Raw genomic sequence first — 20,710 nt, forward strand, 5'->3', positions numbered from 1 at the left:
GCTATGAAGCTGATGCCAAGAAAATTGCGTCCATGGATTTACATCTTATGACTAGTAAAAGTTCGGGTTCGGGTTTGGTGTTTGGCGATTTCTATGGCGCTTTTTGAAAGGCTGCAAAGCAGCCAATCAACAAGCGTCATGCTACTTGCCCCAAGAGGCCATCACAGCCATGCCTATTATTGGCATGGCTGTGATTGGCCAACTGCAGCATGTGACCCAGCCTGTATTTAAGCTGGAGTCACGTAGCGCCGCCCGTCACTCTGCTCGGATTAGTGTAGGGATAGGCTGCAGCTGCTGTGAGGGAGAGATCAGGAAGGAATCTTATGAAGAACTGCTTCTTTACTCAGTGATCTACAGCAAACGTGTTTTGTGGGTGCAGTGCACATTTGTTTTAAGCCTGCCCTGAGCCAACTACTACTGAAAACAAACTTTTTTTCCTTCAGTTAGTCAATACATGATCGGCAGCCATTTTATGCAAAGATAGTGCACCAGCACAGGATAGCTGCATGTCTGCAAGTCCAGAAATACTTTTTTCAGACACTGGGATAAAAAAAAACTCTGTTTCATATAGTGCACATCTAGGCAACTGTATCTCATCATCATTATCCACCTCGTGAAACACTAATTGCAGTTCCCCACCATCATCTTCTTGTGACTGTGGATGATAAAGAGTTTGGAAATCAGGGCACAAGATCTGTCCCTCTTCAAGCAGGTTTGTCGAGAGGCCCAAAGGAAGGAATGGTGCTAAAAAGAGCTCCTCTGAATATCCGAGTGTGGGATCACTTGTTTGGCAAGACTCTCCATGGAGGGAGTAGGAGGATCAGGGTTAGAATTGTGTTGACCATGCTCTTGGCTACTGAGACTGGACTTGGTGGAAGACAGGGTGGTGCTTAACCGACTGGAAGCATTATCTGCTGCAATCCAACCGACCACCTGCTTGCACTGGTCTGACTTCGAGAGCATTGTCCTGCGCTGCCCTGCAACTGGGACATGAAGCTAGTGTAGGAAGGAACATGGGGCCGTCGTTGATGGTCGGTATGTGTCACTGAGGTTCCTGGCCTTGGTGAGGTAAGAGCCGGTTTCTCTCAAGTGTCAGTATTGCAGATTGCAGTCTCACACTTCAGCTGTTTAGTATGGCTGTAAAGCTGATCCGGGACGGCTTTTACCATGAGTAGCCAAAGTGCTGGGTGGGTCGCTACTCCCCACGTTCCAGGCCGGGACTTGTCAGGTTTAAAAGGTGGTGTGGATTACTCCTCTCTGACACGGGAGCGCAGTGAGTCTGTTTTTGGGATCTGAGGCTTTGTGCCGTGCTGGAGGGCTGAGAGCCGCATACTTGGAAACAGGGCCCTAAAACCTGTTGTGGACCGCTGGTGAAAAAACTGCTAACAAGGTGATTGTTTTGTTCTTTGGACTTTCCATTGTGTGAACTGACACCACGACTGCGAACTGATCTTTTGTTTTTTCCTTATGTGTGAATAAACACTGAAGTTTTGCTTTACCAAATGGTTTTTGCCTCTGTACTGCGTCCGCTTACCTTGCCTACCAGAGAAAATTCCCATACTAGGTATCGTGGATGATTGTTTTTCTTGTACTCTGGCAGCAGGCACAGTTTCATCGCGCCCAGGGCCACGGCCTCTGCATGCACCATCAACATCACAGCCACTTCCCTGTCCCTTACTGCTCGCCTTCTTCATATTAAATGTTATACTGTATATGCTTGAAAGTATGTCACACGTACAGTAGTGTAGGATTTGTAAGTGTTTGCGCAAAAAAATGTAAAAAGGTATTTGGGATGTGGAAACGTTACACAGAAGAAATAACTCAGATAATGTCGCTGATGTCAGCAGCGGCTAATATAAAATTACAGGGAATGTCACAGGTATTTGGGATGTGGAAACGTTATACAGGAGATGTACCCCAGGTAATGTCACTGTCCGCAGCGGACACCGTCTACGGAAAAAGTACACTGGATGTCACTGATATTTCTTGATGTGCACACGTTACACAGGAGAAATACTGCAGATAATATCACTGTCCACAGCGGACACAGTCTTCGGAAAAAGTACACTGGATGTCACTGATATTTTTGGGATGCCCAAAATGTTACACAGGAGAAATACTGCAGATAATGTCGCTGATGTCAGCTGCAGCTAAAATAAAAATTACAGGGAATGTTACAGGTATTTGGGATGTGGAAACGTTACACAGGAGATGTACCCCAGGTAATGTCATTGTCCGCAGCGGACACCGTCTACTTAAAAAGTACACTGGATGTTACTGATATTTTTTGGATGTGCACACGTTACACAGGAGATATAGTGCAGCTAATGTCACTGTCCGCAGCGGACACCGTCTACGGAAAAGTACACTGGATGTCACTGATATATTTGGGATGCGCACATGTTAAACAGGAGATGTAACACAGATAATGTCGCTGTCTGCAGCGGCCTAACTATTGCACGCTATTTAGCACAAAAAATAGATATTGCAGCCACACACAATGGTCCTTAAAAGGACTTTGAGTCTGTAAAGTTTTAGCAATTTAGCACAGGTTGCGCTAAAAATATATATTGCTGCTACCACACACAACAATAGTCCTTAAAATGATTTTTGGGTCTCTGACAAGTTTTTCTACTTAAATAAATAAAAAATCACTCCCTACACTATCTTTCCCTTCTTCAGCACAGCTCTCCCTGACTAAAGCCACATGCACACGTCCGTGGAACACGGACCGTGAGATACCGGCCTGGATTCCTGCTGAGGGCAGGAGCGCACTGCGTCATTGGTTGCTATGACGCCGTGCGCTTCGTGCCGCCGCTGCTGTACAGTAATACACTGGTATGATCTAAGCAAGTGTATTACTGTACAGCAGAGGCGGCACGAAGCGCACGGCGTCATAGCAGTCAATGACGCCGTGCGCGCATGCTGTCAGCAGGAATCCAGGCCGGTATCTCACGGTCCGTGTTCCACGGACGTGTGCATGAGGCTTAACACTGAGCCGAACACGAATGTGCGGGGAGGAGACTGGTGTTCGGCCGAGCATGCTCGATCAACACTAGTCTTTGTCATTAAATTCTCCAAGAGGAGCATTTAGGGTGCTGGTCTTCTGTGTGAGTAACATGGCAGGAAGTGAGGATAGTCAAATCTTCAGGGTCACTGGAAAGGGTAGCCAACGGTCTTGCATTCATGATAGCTGAGACTTCTGCCAAGAATGTGGTCAAACTTTCATGTGTGTGAGTCTCGTACTCCCCACTTGCAAGAAGATTGAATTCAAGATTTTCTTTGCTATCCCTATCATCCTTTCCCAGATGCTGCCCATGTGAGAAGAATGAGGCGGATTAAAGGTCCAGGTGCATCCTTGCTCATTTAAGTATCTTTCCACATTGGCAGTGTCCAAGTTGGAAGGAATTTGAAGTTCTTTCACTCCTCCAACAAAATTTGTGCCTCTGTCCGAACCAATATGCTTCCCGGTCCCTCTAATGGCAATAAACTGTCGAAGTGCGTTTTTGAAACTTGAAGTGTTCATGGATTTGATCACGTCTATATAGACAGCTCTGCTGGACATACAAGTAAACATGTCTGCCCAGCGCTTTGCACTAGCGTGAATACCTCTAGTGTGCCGTGTAGCCACTGACCAAGGACCAAATACCTCCAGACCAACATTGGTTAAAGAAGGATCTGTATGAGTCTCTCAGTTGGGAGACTGGCCATCTTTGGGTTCTGGAACATGACACGAAGTTTGCAACAGGTAACGCAGTTGAAGATGAGCTTGCTCACACACCTTTTTGCTCCAACTATCCATAGTAAGGCAGCTCGTAGATTCCCTTCGGTAAACAATCGGCCCTGGTGTTTCACTTGAACATGGTGATGTCGCATGAGCAGGGTCGTGATGTGGTGATGTCCGGGAATTATTACAGGATGTTTCTCCACGAATTCCACTTGGGCTTCTTGAAGATGACCCCCTATTCTGATCAACCCATTTTGGTCCCATTTTGGTCAATGATGAGATTAAGCTTCTTCAAAGCGCTATCCTTGGAGACTTCAAAGCACTAACCTTTGCTGAGATAGTCTATTTCGTTAGCATAACATTCATGTTGCATAATGCGAATTATTATGTTTTTGGCCTTTTCTAAATTAGCAGCGATAAAGGTGTGTTCGCAGTGATGCCAACCTTTGCAGGGCTTCTGGCTCACAGGTAATGTCGATTTGTAAGACTGAGCTATATGAAATAGACAGGCTATAGCACGAACGAGCGACATCCAGGTGGAGAAGCTATCAAAACTATGAGATTTGAGTTGGTGGTCCGAAGTCACTGTACGTAGAACAGATACATCAGGTCAGATTTCTTCATCTGCATCTGGGTCTACCAATTCAAACGTGTTGGCTCTGGTACTGCAAGACGTTGAACGATGCTGTGTAGGTACATATTGCCACTGTTTAGGACAAGTGGATCTCCTGATTCGTAGCACCCGATTGCAGACATAGACATAAAAGTGTCTGGTTTCGTTGCAAATATATCCTAGCATTACCTTGCTGTTCGAGTAAAACTCAACTTCCTGAATTTCCAGGTTCATTCCTGTTGTTATAAGTTCAGCCAACTCCACTGCAACCATAGCAGCAGAGAGCTCCGGTCTGGGAATCGTGTGTTTGCGGAGTGGCGCTAGTTTGGTCCGACTCATGACAAACCCTATATGGCATTGTTCTTTGACATCAATGGTCTTTAGGTATGCTATGGCAGCAATTGCCTTGACTGAAGCATCGCAGAAGATATATAGTCTTTGCATCTTGACTTCAGTAGATGGCACAGAAGCATATGGTCGTGCCACATGAAGGCTGGTCAAAGCTTCGAGAGATTTCTTCAAACCTGTCCACAGGTCCTTTTTCTCCATGGATGGTAACAGGCGCTACGAATCCTAGAGGATCATATAAGCTGATTATGGTGGAAATAATTCCTCTGCGTGTGAAGGGCTTTTCTTCCTTGATGATTTGGAAGGCGATAGTGTCTGCCTTTAAATCCCAGAGCAAACCAAGGCTCCACTGTATGGGAAGGGAATTGGTGCTGAGATCCAAGTCTTTTAGATCACTTGAATGGTCTTGGGGTTAGAAGGCCTCTATTAAATCACAGCCGATTTTGTGCAACCTCAAATTAGATAGAGCGAGCATTTCTTGGGCCCTTTTCAGGAGACTGATTGCGGTCTCATTCATGGGTGTGGATTTCAAGCAGTCCACGTAGAAATCTTTTTCCACAAAGGATCTGACATCTGACCCATACTTTGCTTCACCCTCTCGGACTGAATGCCTGAGACCGTAGATAACGACTGCAGGGGAAGGACTGTTTCCGAAGATGAGCACTCTCATTCGGTACTTCATTGGGGTCTTTGTTGAAGTACCAGAAGAACCTCAAGTATTTTCTGTGTTCTTCCTTGACGAGGAAGCAATGGAACATATGTTGTATGTCGGCCAAAAATGCTACGGAATCTCTGCGGAATCGAAGAAGTACCTTCAAAAGTCTGTTGTTGAGGTCTGGACCAGACAGTAAGACATCATTTAGCGAGATGCCTTCGCACCTGGCGCTCGAGTCGAATACTACTCGTATCTGCCCTGGTTTTTTAGCATGATACATACCGAATATGGGTAAGTACCAACACTCCTCAGAGTCTTGGAGCATGGGTGTAATTTCTGCATGGTTGTTCTGGAATATTCTTTCCATGAAGGTAAAGAAATGTTCTCTTGTCCCTGGTGTCCTCTGTGGTTTGTTTGAGGGAGATAAATCGACTGTAGACAAGTTCTTTGTTGTTAGGTAAGCGTTGTCTCCGGGGATTAAACGGTAAAGGTGCGACCCATCTTTTTGACTTGTCTTTTACTATTCCTTGATCCATGATATCCAATAACAGCCTGTCTTCTATGGACATTGTGACCCTGTTGTCTTCTCTTGTCCTGTGGAAGACTGTGCACCCTAAGTGATCTGGCTCACCATCGCAGGCATGGTCTTCATAGGAGGTATCTGAGAACGGACAAGGCATAGGAGCACTGTGTGACAATTCTTTTACCAGGAAAATTATGTGACATGGCTGGAATAGGGAAGGACATCCATTCTCAAGTGTGTTGGTGAGCATACTGTTGACTGAGATCAGCTTGTGTGCTCCTCCTAGACCAGGGATAGACAAACTCAGCCCTCCAGCTGTTGTAAAACTACAAATCCCATCATTCCAAGTCTGCCTACAGCTATCAGCCTACAGCAGGACATGATGGGATTTGTAGTTTTAAAACAGCTGGAGGGCCGAGTTTTCCCATCCCTGTCCTGACAGACGTCGCCTATGATGACCCATCCTAGGTCAAGTATCTGGGTGTATGGAGCATTCTGGGGACCGTTAATCTATCCTCTAGCCTTGTGAACTCCTAGTATGTCTCTTCCATGGAGTAAGTCTATTGGGGCTTCTTGGTCCAGTTCCGGTATCAGGAGAGCTATACTCCTTAGGTGGGGGTGGTATGCTGCCACCTTTGGTGTAGGTATCTCAGAGTGGTTGTCAGGTATGTGATTGCACTCCAGTATGGTTGGCAGGGACAAGTAGGTCTGACCATCCACGGACTCTACCTTGTACCCAGTTGCTTTCCTTCCCGCTGTGTTAACGGTACCTGCTCATGTCCTTAAAGGGGTTATCCAAGTTATTTTTTTTGTTCTTTCTATGTTCCTAACTAAGCAAATGTAACAGCTTTTCCAATTCACTCACTTTATCTCCGGTGGCTGGTTTCTCAGATTTCACTGAGGGTCACATGACCTGTGATGTCAGCTTCTCTCCCTGCTCTGATAAAGGTCATTTACAAGCCTGTAAACGAGACGTCACTATGCTGGCCACGCCCCCTTCACTGCCGTCTCTCTGCTAGGATTTTTAACCCCTTCAGCTGCACAGCTCTGCAGGCAGTGAGAGACAATTCTGGGCACATGATCTGACATACTAGAGAGAGCATTACACAAAAAGGTAGGGGGAAGATCCTGTGTGTATTAGCAGTGTCATTATACAGGTGGGACATGTAGTCCTACACATACAACATGCTGCAGAGTCTCCCAGCACTCAGGGCAGCTCTTGTATTCACTCCCTTAGCAGTGTCATTATACAGCTGGGACTTGTAGTCCTACACATACAACATGCTGCAGAGTCTCCCTGCAGGCAGACATGTCACTCAGAGCAGCTCTTGTATTCACTCCCTTACCAGAGCAGGGGGAGGGGCAGAGATTGTTTTTATTGCATGTAAACAAAGGGCCAGAAAAGAACCAGGGAAATGAGGAAAAATATTTTTTTTTTTTGCATAAAACTTGCTTAGCTCAGTTATATATCAGATTTTCAGTGCTATATTATTTTTTTTCATAACTCGGACAACCCCTTTAACCACCTCCGGACCGCTGTACGCACAGACGCGTCCTGGAGGTGGTTGATTCATTCCTCCTGGACGTGCCGGTGCGTCCTCTCGCGAGACGCGAGATTTCCTGTGAACGTGCGCACACAGGCGCGCGCGTTCACAGGATCGGAAGGTAAGCGAGTGGATCTCCAGCCTGCCAGCGGCGATCGTTCGCAGGCAGGCTGGAGATTTGATTTTTTTAACCCCTAACAGGTATATTAGACGCTGTTTTGATAACAGCGTCTAATATACCTGCTACCTGGTCCTCTGGTGGTCCCCTTTGTTTGGATCGACCACCAGAGGACACAGGTAGCTCAGTAATATGTTGCACCAAGCACCACTACACTACACCCCCCCCTGTCACTTATTAACCCCTTATTCACCCTTGATCACCCCTGATCACCCCATATAGACTCCCTGATCACCCCCCTGTCATTGATTACCCCCCTGTAAAGCTCTATTCAGACGTCCGCATGATTTTTACGGATCCACTGATAGATGGATCGGATCCGCAAAACGCATACGGACGTCTGAATGGAGCCTTACAGGGGCGTGATCAATGACTGTGGTGATCACCCCATATAGACTCCCTGATCACCCCCCTGTCATTGATTACCCCCCTGTAAAGCTCCATTCAGACGTCCGCATGATTTTTACGGATCCACTGATAGATGGATCGGATCCGCAAAACGCATACGGACGTCTGAATGGAGCCTTACAGGGGCGTGATCAATGACTGTGGTGATCACCCCATATAGACTCCCTGATCACCCCCCTGTCATTGATTTCCCCCCTGTCATTGATTACCCCCCTGTAAAGCTCCATTCAGATGTCCGCATGATTTTTACGGATCCACTGATAGATGGATCGTATCCGCAAAACGCATACGGACGTCTGAATGGAGCCTTACAGAGGCGTGATCAATGACTGTGGTGATCACCCCATATAGACTCCCTGATCACCCCCCTGTCATTGATTACCCCCCTGTCATTGATCACCCCCCTGTAAAGCTCCATTCAGACGTCCGCATGATTTTTACGGATCCACTGATAGATGGATCGGATCCGCAAAACGCATACGGACGTCTGAATGGAGCCTTACAGGGGCGTGATCAATGACTGTGGTGATCACCCCATATAGACTCCCTGATCACCCCCCTGTCATTGATTACCCCCCTGTCATTGATTACCCCCCTGTAAAGCTCCATTCAGATGTCCGCATGATTTTTACGGACCCACTGATAGATGGATCGGATCCGCAAAACGCATACGGACGTCTGAATGGAGCCTTACAGGGGCGTGATCAATGACTGTGGTGATCACCCCATATAGACTCCCTGATCACCCCCCTGTCATTGATTACCCCCCTGTAAAGCTCCATTCAGACGTCCGCATGATTTTTACGGATCCACTGATAGATGGATCGGATCCGCAAAACGCATACGGACGTCTGAATGGAGCCTTACAGGGGCGTGATCAATGACTGTGGTGATCACCCCATATAGACTCCCTGATCACCCCCCTGTCATTTTTTTACCCCCCTGTCATTGATTACCCCCCTGTAAAGCTCCATTCAGACGTCCGCATGATTTTTACGGATCCACTGATAGATGGATCGGATCCGCAAAACGCATATGGACGTCTGAATGGAGCCTTACAGGGGCGTGATCAATGACTGTGGTGATCACCCCATATAGACTCCCTGATCACCCCCCTGTCATTGATTACCCCCCTGTCATTGATCACCCCCCTGTAAAGCTCCATTCAGACGTCAGCATGATTTTTACGGATCCACTGATAGATGGATCGGATCCGCAAAACGCATACGGACGTCTGAATGGAGCCTTACAGGGGCGTGATTAATGACTGTGGTGATCACCCCATATAGACTCCCTGATCACCCCCCTGTCATTGATTACCCCCCTGTCATTGATTACCCCCCTGTAAAGCTCCATTCAGATGTCCGCATGATTTTTACGGATCCACTGATAGATGGATCGTATCCGCAAAACGCATACGGACGTCTGAATGGAGCCTTACAGGGGCGTGATCAATGACTGTGGTGATCACCCCATATAGACTCCCTGATCACCCCCCTGTCATTGATTACCCCCCTGTCATTGATCACCCCCCTGTAAAGCTCCATTCAGACGTCCGCATGATTTTTACGGATCCACTGATAGATGGATCGGATCCGCAAAACGCATACGGACGTCTGAATGGAGCCTTACAGGGGCGTGATCAATGACTGTGGTGATCACCCCATATAGACTCCCTGATCACCCCCCTGTCAATTTTTTACCCCCCTGTCATTGATTACCCCCCTGTAAAGCTCCATTCAGACGTCCGCATGATTTTTAGGGATCCACTGATAGATGGATCGGATCCGCAAAACGCATATGGACGTCTGAATGGAGCCTTACAGGGGCGTGATCAATGACTGTGGTGATCACCCCATATAGACTCCCTGATCACCCCCCTGTCATTGATTACCCCCCTGTCATTGATCACCCCCCTGTAAAGCTCCATTCAGACGTCCGCATGATTTTTACGGATCCACTGATAGATGGATCGTATCCGCAAAACGCATACGGACGTCTGAATGGAGCCTTACAGGGGCGTGATCAATGACTGTGGTGATCACCCCATATAGACTCCCTGATCACCCCCCTGTCATTGATTACCCCCCTGTCATTGATTACCCCCCTGTAAAGCTCCATTCAGATGTCCGCATGATTTTTACGGATCCACTGATAGATGGATCGTATCCGCAAAACGCATACGGACGTCTGAATGGAGCCTTACAGGGGCGTGATCAATGACTGTGGTGATCACCCCATATAGACTCCCTGATCACCCCCCTGTCATTGATTACCCCCCTGTCATTGATTACCCCCCTGTAAAGCTCCATTCAGATGTCCGCGTGATTTTTACGGATCCACTGATAGATGGATCGGATCCGCAAAACGCATACGGACGTCTGAATGGAGCCTTACAGGGGCGTGATCAATGACTGTGGTGATCACCCCATATAGACTCCCTGATCACCCCCCTGTCATTTTTTTACCCCCCTGTCATTGATTACCCCCCTGTAAAGCTCCATTCAGACGTCCGCATGATTTTTACGGATCCACTGATAGATGGATCGGATCCGCAAAACGCATATGGACGTCTGAATGGAGCCTTACAGGGGCGTGATCAATGACTGTGGTGATCACCCCATATAGACTCCCTGATCACCCCCCTGTCATTGATTACCCCCCTGTCATTGATCACCCCCCTGTAAAGCTCCATTCAGACGTCAGCATGATTTTTACGGATCCACTGATAGATGGATCGGATCCGCAAAACGCATACGGACGTCTGAATGGAGCCTTACAGGGGCGTGATTAATGACTGTGGTGATCACCCCATATAGACTCCCTGATCACCCCCCTGTCATTGATTACCCCCCTGTCATTGATTACCCCCCTGTAAAGCTCCATTCAGATGTCCGCATGATTTTTACGGATCCACTGATAGATGGATCGTATCCGCAAAACGCATACGGACGTCTGAATGGAGCCTTACAGGGGCGTGATCAATGACTGTGGTGATCACCCCATATAGACTCCCTGATCACCCCCTTGTCATTGATTACCCCCCTGTCATTGATCACCCCCCTGTAAAGCTCCATTCAGACGTCCGCATGATTTTTACGGATCCACTGATAGATGGATCGGATCCGCAAAACGCATACGGACGTCTGAATGGAGCCTTACAGGGGCGTGATCAATGACTGTGGTGATCACCCCATATAGACTCCCTGATCACCCCCCTGTCAATTTTTTACCCCCCTGTCATTGATTACCCCCCTGTAAAGCTCCATTCAGACGTCCGCATGATTTTTACGGATCCACTGATAGATGGATCGGATCCGCAAAACGCATATGGACGTCTGAATGGAGCCTTACAGGGGCGTGATCAATGACTGTGGTGATCACCCCATATAGACTCCCTGATCACCCCCCTGTCATTGATTACCCCCCTGTCATTGATCACCCCCCTGTAAAGCTCCATTCAGACGTCCGCATGATTTTTACGGATCCACTGATAGATGGATCGGATCCGCAAAACGCATACGGACGTCTGAATGGAGCCTTACAGGGGCGTGATCAATGACTGTGGTGATCACCCCATATAGACTCCCTGATCACCCCCCTGTCATTGATTACCCCCCTGTCATTGATTACCCCCCTGTAAAGCTCCATTCAGATGTCCGCATGATTTTTACGGATCCACTGATAGATGGATCGTATCCGCAAAACGCATACGGACGTCTGAATGGAGCCTTACAGGGGCGTGATCAATGACTGTGGTGATCACCCCATATAGACTCCCTGATCACCCCCCTGTCATTGATTACCCCCCTGTCATTGATTACCCCCCTGTAAAGCTCCATTCAGATGTCCGCATGATTTTTACGGATCCACTGATAGATGGATCGGATCCGCAAAACGCATACGGACGTCTGAATGGAGCCTTACAGGGGCGTGATCAATGACTGTGGTGATCACCCCATATAGACTCCCTGATCACCCCCCTGTCATTTTTTTACCCCCCTGTCATTGATTACCCCCCTGTAAAGCTCCATTCAGACGTCCGCATGATTTTTACGGATCCACTGATAGATGGATCGGATCCGCAAAACGCATATGGACGTCTGAATGGAGCCTTACAGGGGCGTGATCAATGACTGTGGTGATCACCCCATATAGACTCCCTGATCACCCCCCTGTCATTGATTACCCCCCTGTCATTGATCACCCCCCTGTAAAGCTCCATTCAGACGTCCGCATGATTTTTACGGATCCACTGATAGATGGATCGGATCCGCAAAACGCATACGGACGTCTGAATGGAGCCTTACAGGGGCGTGATCAATGACTGTGGTGATCACCCCATATAGACTCCCTGATCACCCCCCTGTCATTGATTACCCCCCTGTCATTGATTACCCCCCTGTAAAGCTCCATTCAGATGTCCGCATGATTTTTACGGATCCACTGATAGATGGATCGGATCCGCAAAACGCATATGGACGTCTGAATGGAGCCTTACAGGGGCGTGATCAATGACTGTGGTGATCACCCCATATAGACTCCCTGATCACCCCCCTGTCATTTTTTTACCCCCCTGTCATTGATTACCCCCCTGTAAAGCTCCATTCAGACGTCCGCATGATTTTTACGGATCCACTGATAGCTGGATCGGATCCGCAAAACGCATATGGACGTCTGAATGGAGCCTTACAGGGGCGTGATCAATGACTGTGGTGATCACCCCATATAGACTCCCTGATCACCCCCCTGTCATTGATTACCCCCCTGTCATTGATCACCCCCCTGTAAAGCTCCATTCAGACGTCCGCATGATTTTTACGGATCCACTGATAGATGGATCGGATCCGCAAAACGCATACGGACGTCTGAATGGAGCCTTACAGGGGCGTGATCAATGACTGTGGTGATCACCCCATATAGACTCCCTGATCACCCCCCTGTCATTGATTACCCCCCTGTCATTGATTACCCCCCTGTAAAGCTCCATTCAGATGTCCGCATGATTTTTACGGATCCACTGATAGATGGATCGTATCCGCAAAACGCATACGGACGTCTGAATGGAGCCTTACAGGGGCGTGATCAATGACTGTGGTGATCACCCCATATAGACTCCCTGATCACCCCCCTGTCATTGATTACCCCCCTGTCATTGATTACCCCCCTGTAAAGCTCCATTCAGATGTCCGCATGATTTTTACGGATCCACTGATAGATGGATCGGATCCGCAAAACGCATACGGACGTCTGAATGGAGCCTTACAGGGGCGTGATCAATGACTGTGGTGATCACCCCATATAGACTCCCTGATCACCCCCCTGTCATTGATTACCCCCCTGTAAAGCTCCATTCAGACGTCCGCATGATTTTTACGGATCCACTGATAGATGGATCGGATCCGCAAAACGCATACGGACGTCTGAATGGAGCCTTACAGGGGCGTGATCAATGACTGTGGTGATCACCCCATATAGACTCCCTGATCACCCCCCTGTCATTTTTTTACCCCCCTGTCATTGATTACCCCCCTGTAAAGCTCCATTCAGACGTCCGCATGATTTTTACGGATCCACTGATAGATGGATCGGATCCGCAAAACGCATATGGACGTCTGAATGGAGCCTTACAGGGGCGTGATCAATGACTGTGGTGATCACCCCATATAGACTCCCTGATCACCCCCCTGTCATTGATTACCCCCCTGTCATTGATCACCCCCCTGTAAAGCTCCATTCAGACGTCCGCATGATTTTTACGGATCCACTGATAGATGGATCGGATCCGCAAAACACATACAGGCGTCTCCCTGGAGCCTTCCAGGGGGGGTGATCACCCCATATAGACTCCCTGATCACCCCCCTGTCATTGATAACCCCCCTGTCATTGATCACCCCCCTGTCATTGATCACCCCCCTGTAAGTCTCCATTCAGACATTTTTTTGGCCCAAGTTAGCGGAAATTATTATTTTTTTCTTACAAAGTCTCATATTCCACTAACTTGTGTAAAAAAATAAAATCTCACATGAACTCAACATACCCCTCACGGAATCCAAATGCGTAAAATTTTTTAGAGATTTATATTTCAGACTTCTTCTCACGCTTTAGGGCCCCTAGAATGCCAGGGCAGTATAAATACCCCACATGTGACCCCATTTCGGAAAGAAGACACCCCAAGGTATTCCGTGAGGGGCATATTGAGTCCATGAAAGATTGAAATTTTTGTCCCAAGTTAGCGGAAAGGGAGACTTTGTGAGAAAAAAATAAATAAAATCAATTTCCGCTAACTTGTGCCAAAAAAAATAAATTTCTATGAACTCGCCATTCCCCTCATTGAATACCTTGGGGTGTCTTCTTTCCAAAATGGGGTCACATGTGGGGTATTTATACTGCCCTGGCATTCTAGGGGCCCTAAAGCGTGAGAAGAAGTCTGGGATCTAAATGTCTAAAAATACCCTCCTAAAAGGAATGTGGGCCCCTTTGCGCATCTAGGCTGCAAAAAAGTGTCACACATCTGGTATCGCCGTACTCAGGAGAAGTTGGGCAATGTGTTTTGGGGTGTCATTTTACATATACCCATGCTGGGTGAGATAAATATCTTGGTCAAATGCCAACTTTGTATAAAAAAATGGGAAAAGTTGTCTTTTGCCGAGATATTTCTCTCACCCAGCATGAGTATATGTAAAAAGACACCCCAAAAACACATTTCCCAACTTCTCCTGAATACGGCGATACCACATGTGTGACACTTTTTTGCAGCCTAGGTGGGCAAAGGGGCCCACATTCCAAAGAGCACCTTTCGGATTTCACAGGTCATTTACCTACTTACCACACATTAGGGCCCCTGGAAAATGCCAGGGCAGTATAACTACCCCACAAGTGACCCCATTTTGGAAAGAAGACACCCCAAGGTATTCCGTGAGGGGCATGGCGAGTCCCTAGAATTTTATATTTTTTGTCACAAGTTAGCGGAAAATGATGATTTTTTTTTTTTTTTTTTTTTCCTTACAAAGTCTCATATTCCACTAACTTGTGACAAAAAATAAAAACTTCCATGAACTCACTATGCCCATCACGAAATACCTGGGGGTGTCTTCTTTCCAAAATGGGGTCACTTGTGGGGTAGTTATACTGCCCTGGCATTCTAGGGGCCCAAATGTGTGGTAAGAAGTTTGAAATCAAAATGTGTAAAAAATGACCAGTGAAATCCGAAAGGTGCTCTTTGGAATATGGGCCCCTTTGCCCACCTAGGTTGCAAAAAAGTGTCACACATGTGGTATCTCCATACTCAGGAGAAGTTGGGGAATGTGTTTTGGGGTGTCATTTTACATATACCCATGCTGGGTGAGAGAAATATCTTGGCAAAAGACAACTTTTCCCATTTTTTTATACAAAGTTGGCATTTGACCAAGATATTTATCTCACCCAGCATGGGTATATGTAAAATGACACCCCAAAACACATTCACCAACTTCTCCTGAGTACGGCGATACCACATGTGTGGCACTTTTTTGCAGCCTAGGTTGGCAAAGGGGCCCATATTCTAAAGAGCACCTTTCGGATTTCACTGGTCATTTTTTACAGAATTTGATTTCAAACTCCTTACCACACATTTGGGCCCCTAGAATGCCAGGGCAGTATAACTACCCCACAAGTGACCCCATTTTGGAAAGAAGACACCCCAAGGTATTCGCTGATGGGCATAGTGAGTTCATGGAAGTTTTTATTTTTTGTCACAAGTTAGTGGAATATGAGACTTTGTAAGAAAAAAAAATCTAAAAAAATAAATCATTTTCCGCTAACTTTTGACAAAAAATAAAAAGTTCTATGAACTCACTATGCCCATCAGCGAATACCTTAGGGTGTCTACTTTCTGAAATGGGGTCATTTGTGGGGTGTTTGTACTGTCTGGGCATTGTAGAACCTCAGGAAACATGACAGGTGCTCAGAAAGTCAGAGCTGCTTCAAAAAGCGGAAATTCACATTTTTGTACCATAGTTTGTAAACGCTATAACTTTTACCCAAACCATTTTTTTTTTACCCAAACATTTTTTTTTATCAAGGACATGTAGAACAATAAATTTAGACCACAATTTATATATGGATGTCGTTTTTTTTGCAAAATTTTACAACTGAAAGTGAAAAATGTCATTTTTTTGCAAAAAAATCGTTATATTTCGATTAATAACAAAAAAAGTAAAAATGTCAGCAGCAATGAAATACCACCAAATGAAAGCTCTATTAGTGAGAAGAAAAGGAGGTAAAATTCATTTGGGTGGTAAGTTGCATGACCGAGCAATAAACGGTGAAAGTAGTGCAGGTCAGAAGTGTAAAAAGTGGCCTGGTCTTTCAGGGTGTTTAAGCACTGGGGGCTGAGGTGGTTAAGGACAGTGGCGTACCGCCCATAGAGGAAGACCACGCCATTGCTATGGGGCCCGCGGCACTGGGGGGCCCGAAGCGCAGCGAAGGCCCCGCCCACACTGTTTGGCCCCGCCCACTCATTGCGGGGGCCTATAGCGCTATGTGCGGCTGCTCTTATAAATATGAGCTATTGCTAACTATTCTTCCGCAATCGCGCAGCCGCCCCTCCCCTTTAAGGCGCCGAAGTTTGATCAGATCCTGTCCGGCTGACCTCCTCCTGACCTGCTGATCCTATCCTGTCTGCTGGCGCTGCGGAATCAGACTCAGACAGGCGGTAGAATTGGTTCGCCGGCCCATCGGCCGTCTCGCCAGTGTGTGTCCCTGGCTGGCCTGAAGAACCATCCGTCCAGTCCTGTCCTAACTGACTCCTTCCTGAGGCTGCCGTGTCACTGCCTGGCTCTGGCTGCCTGAGAGTCGAGACGCCGCACAGAGAGATTGCAGACTGACAGCACTGCAGAGAGTCGACTCTAGGTATGATCGAGTTCGAGTCGATGTGTGTCTATTGTCTTCTTGATAATGTCAGAATCAGATTTGACCTGACACTCTGACAGGCCACTGCCAGGCAGCAAGAGAGAGGAGGGGTGGGGGCGGGGACAGCCAGGACAGGGTGGTGGGACATGCTTCAATCCCACTCCAGTGAGTCCTGTTGTCCTCTATGAGACCCAAAATGCCCATGGGGGAAAAGTAGGAAGAAAGCACACTGTGTCCTGAGATTTTTTTGGGGGGCATTAGGGGTTGGGGGGGGGCTCATAGAGGACAGTGTGCTTTCCTCCTCCAAGGAGTTAAAGGGGTTTGGGGTAAGGCCTCTTTCACACTTGCGTTGTCCGGATCCGTCGTGCACTCCATTTGCCGGAAGTGCCCGCCTGATCCGTAACACCGCAAGTGAACTGAAAGCATTTGAAGACGGATCCGTCTTCAAAATGCGTTCAGTGTTACTATGGCAGCCAGGACGCTATTAAAGTCCTGGTTGCCATAGTAGTAGTGGGGAGCGGGGGAGCAGTATACTTACAGTCCGTGCGGCTCCCAGGGCGCTCCAGAATGACGTCAGAGCGCCCCATGCGCATGGATGACGTGTCCATGTGATCACATCATCCATGCGCTTGGGGCGCCCTGACGTCACTCTGAAGCGCCCCGGGAGCCGCACGGATGGTAAGTATACTGCTCCCCCGCTCCCCACTACACTTTACCATGGCAAACAGGAGTTTAGCGTCCCGGCAGCCATGGTAACCATTCAGAAAAAGCTAAACGTCGGATCCGGTAATGCGCCGAAACGGCGTTTAGCTTAAGGCCAGATCCGGATTAATGCCTTTCAATGGGCATTAATTCCGGATCCGGTCTTGCGGCAAGTGTTCAGGATTTTTGACCGGAGCAAAAAGCGCAGCATGTTGCGGTATTTTCTCCGGCCAAAAAACGTTCCGGTCCGGAACTGAAGACATCCTGATGCATCCTGAACGGATTTCTCTCCATTCAGAATGCATTAGGATAAAACTGATCAGGATTATTCCGGCATAGAGCCCCGACGACGGAACTCTATGCCGGAAGAAAAGAACGCAAGTGTGAAAGAGCCCTAAGAGAAGTGATGACAAAATGGTGCAGGTAGCAAGTTAGGTTAAGATGTGGGGGATGACTTACGTCCGGCTTTAGCACAGTGGACAGAGGCAGGAGGAGTGATGTGTATGTGCTCCTGCCCTGCACTCGCTCAGTTGTGTGGCATACATATTGCGCCCTGTGTCCACTGTCCTGTGCCCACTCTGCTAAAGCCTGGCAAGTGACATGGCCCATCTGTGTCCACTGTCCTGTGCACACTCTGGCAAGCCTGGCAAGTGACACGCCCATTGTATGAAAATATATAAAAATATTCCCCATATGGCAAACAGCAAAACAGAAAAAAAGTCCAAAAGGTGGATTAGCTGTTTTTGGTCACTTCCTTTTCCACAATAAATTAAATAAAAAGTGATCAAAAAGTCATAAACACCCCAGAATGGTATCAATGGAAAGTTCAGATCGCCCCGCAAAATTTGAGCCCCCATATAGTTCCGTATACATAATTACAAAAAATTTCACAGAACAAATCCTTATTGGAAAATACATGCACATTTTATACGTTACTGAACAAAGTTGGTTAATAATAAAATAAAAATGTTTATCCCTAACAGTTTCTGTAGGTCATGTATAAATGTATTTAATGGGGGTGTGGCATGGGAGGAGCCAGGTCAGGAAGTAGGAGGGTCCATGGTGGGTAGTGGGCGGGGTTAAGGGGCCCAATTCAGATTTTTGCTATGGGGCCCAGTGATTTCTATGTACGCCCCTGGTTAAGGAGTAGGGAGAACTGGGCCCTATGATGTTGAAGGTGTCGAAGAAGGGGGATTTAGCTAAAGACCTATTGCTTTGATCATCTAAGATTGCATATACCTTGATTGCCTTATCTCGGTGACCTACCTGATAAATTCTGACAAGGCAGATTTCTGAGCAGTAGGGATGAGCGAACCTGAACTGTATAGTTCGGGTTCGTACCGAATTTTGGGGTGTCCGTGTCACGGACCCGAACCCGAACATTTTCGTAAAAGTCCGGGTTTGGGTTCGGTGTTCGGCGCTTTCTTGGCGCTTTTTGAAAGGCTGCAAAGCAGCCAATCAACAAGCGTCATACTACTTGCCCCAAGAGGCCATCACAGCCTTGCCTACTATTGGCATGGCTGTGATTAGCCAGTGCAGCATGTGACCCAGCCTCTATATAAGCTTGGGTCACGTAGCGCTGCACGTCACTCTGCTGATACAAGCGTAGGGAGAGGTTGCAGCTGCGACGTTAGGGCGAGATTAGGCAGTGATTAACTCCTCCAAAAGACTTCATTCAGTGATCGATCTACAGCTGTGGATCTTATCAACTGGCGCTTCAACACATGAAATGATGCTGCAGTGTAATAGCAGTCCCGAACCTGCTATACAAGACTTAGTACGGACCGGCCATACAAGACACGAATATATCTATAACAATGTAACACTGCGCGTCAACCTCTAGCGGTAAATATTTAACACAGCTTATCTCCACCCTCCTATCTATCACGCCGATGTGTAAAACAGCGTTGACACCTATATATGTCTCAGTGCCTACCTTGACATAGGTGTCCGTGCTGCTGTTACGTATCTCGTGCTGGTCTCTGAATGAAGCAAATAGGGAGAGCGGGTCCCAGGGAAGGTGGCTGTAGCATGAACTATTAAACAATATTAAAGTTTTGGGAGTATGCCCCGGCCGGTGGCGTTATACTCCCGTTACCTTTCACTTGAGCTCACGTATGAGCGGGTGACGTCACCATTAGTGAGCTACGGATGGCAGTGAGGGTCTAACCTCCCAACGCGTTTCGAGTACAAGCGGTACTCTTCGTCAGGGAACGTTACATTCACTGTACATATGCTCACTATTTATAGACCATGCCACATGTCCATCTTCCCTAGGTGCGTTTCTTAATCAAAGCCGAACACCTCTATTTCTGAGTTCAGACCTCTTGGTAGCAGTGTATCTAGATTAAATATCCACTCAGTCTCCCTTTTAGATTGTTTTTTTATATAATCTCCACCACGGGCATCTATTTCCACTTTCTCCACACCCATAAATGACATACCCTCTAAATGTCCTCCGTGTACCTCCATAAAGTGTCTAGATAAGGGATGTCCTAATGATTTTTTCTTTATATTGTATATATGTTCACTTATACGTTTTTTTAGTTTTCTTTTTGTACGTCCGATATACAACTTGTTACAGGGGCATTTGATAACATAGATTACGCCTTCTGTATTACACGAAATGTGTCCCCTTATTTTTTGTTCAAAGTTACCTTCATGGTTTTTTATACTTAATACTTTAACTGTATTCTTTACTGTATTTTTACACGGTGCGCATCTTTTGCACGGAAAAAAACCTTGCGGCAGGTTTGTTATAATATTATACTTCTTTTTCATTATTAATCCCGCCCCCTTACTGGTTGAAGCGATTTTGTTACCTATATTAGCTGCCTTTTTATATATAAAAACAGGTGCTGATGGTATCAGGTTACCTACAATCCTGTCTTCCCTCAAAATGTCCCAGTATTTCCTTACAATTTTTCTCAGGATATATGTTTGTGTATGGGCGGTATTTTGTCTTTTATTTCTGATGCCTTTTGTTTCTTTTTATTTTCATTCTCTTTCTTCTGTATTATTAATTTTTCTCTCTCTATCATTTTGACTTCTTTTTTCTGAGTTTCTATTTTATCCCCATTGTATCCCTTTGCTTCAAATTTATTTCCTAATATTTCTGC

The sequence above is a fragment of the Bufo bufo genome, chromosome 3 (genome assembly GCF_905171765.1).
Source record: "Bufo bufo chromosome 3, aBufBuf1.1, whole genome shotgun sequence".
Taxonomy (NCBI): Eukaryota; Metazoa; Chordata; class Amphibia; order Anura; family Bufonidae; genus Bufo; species Bufo bufo.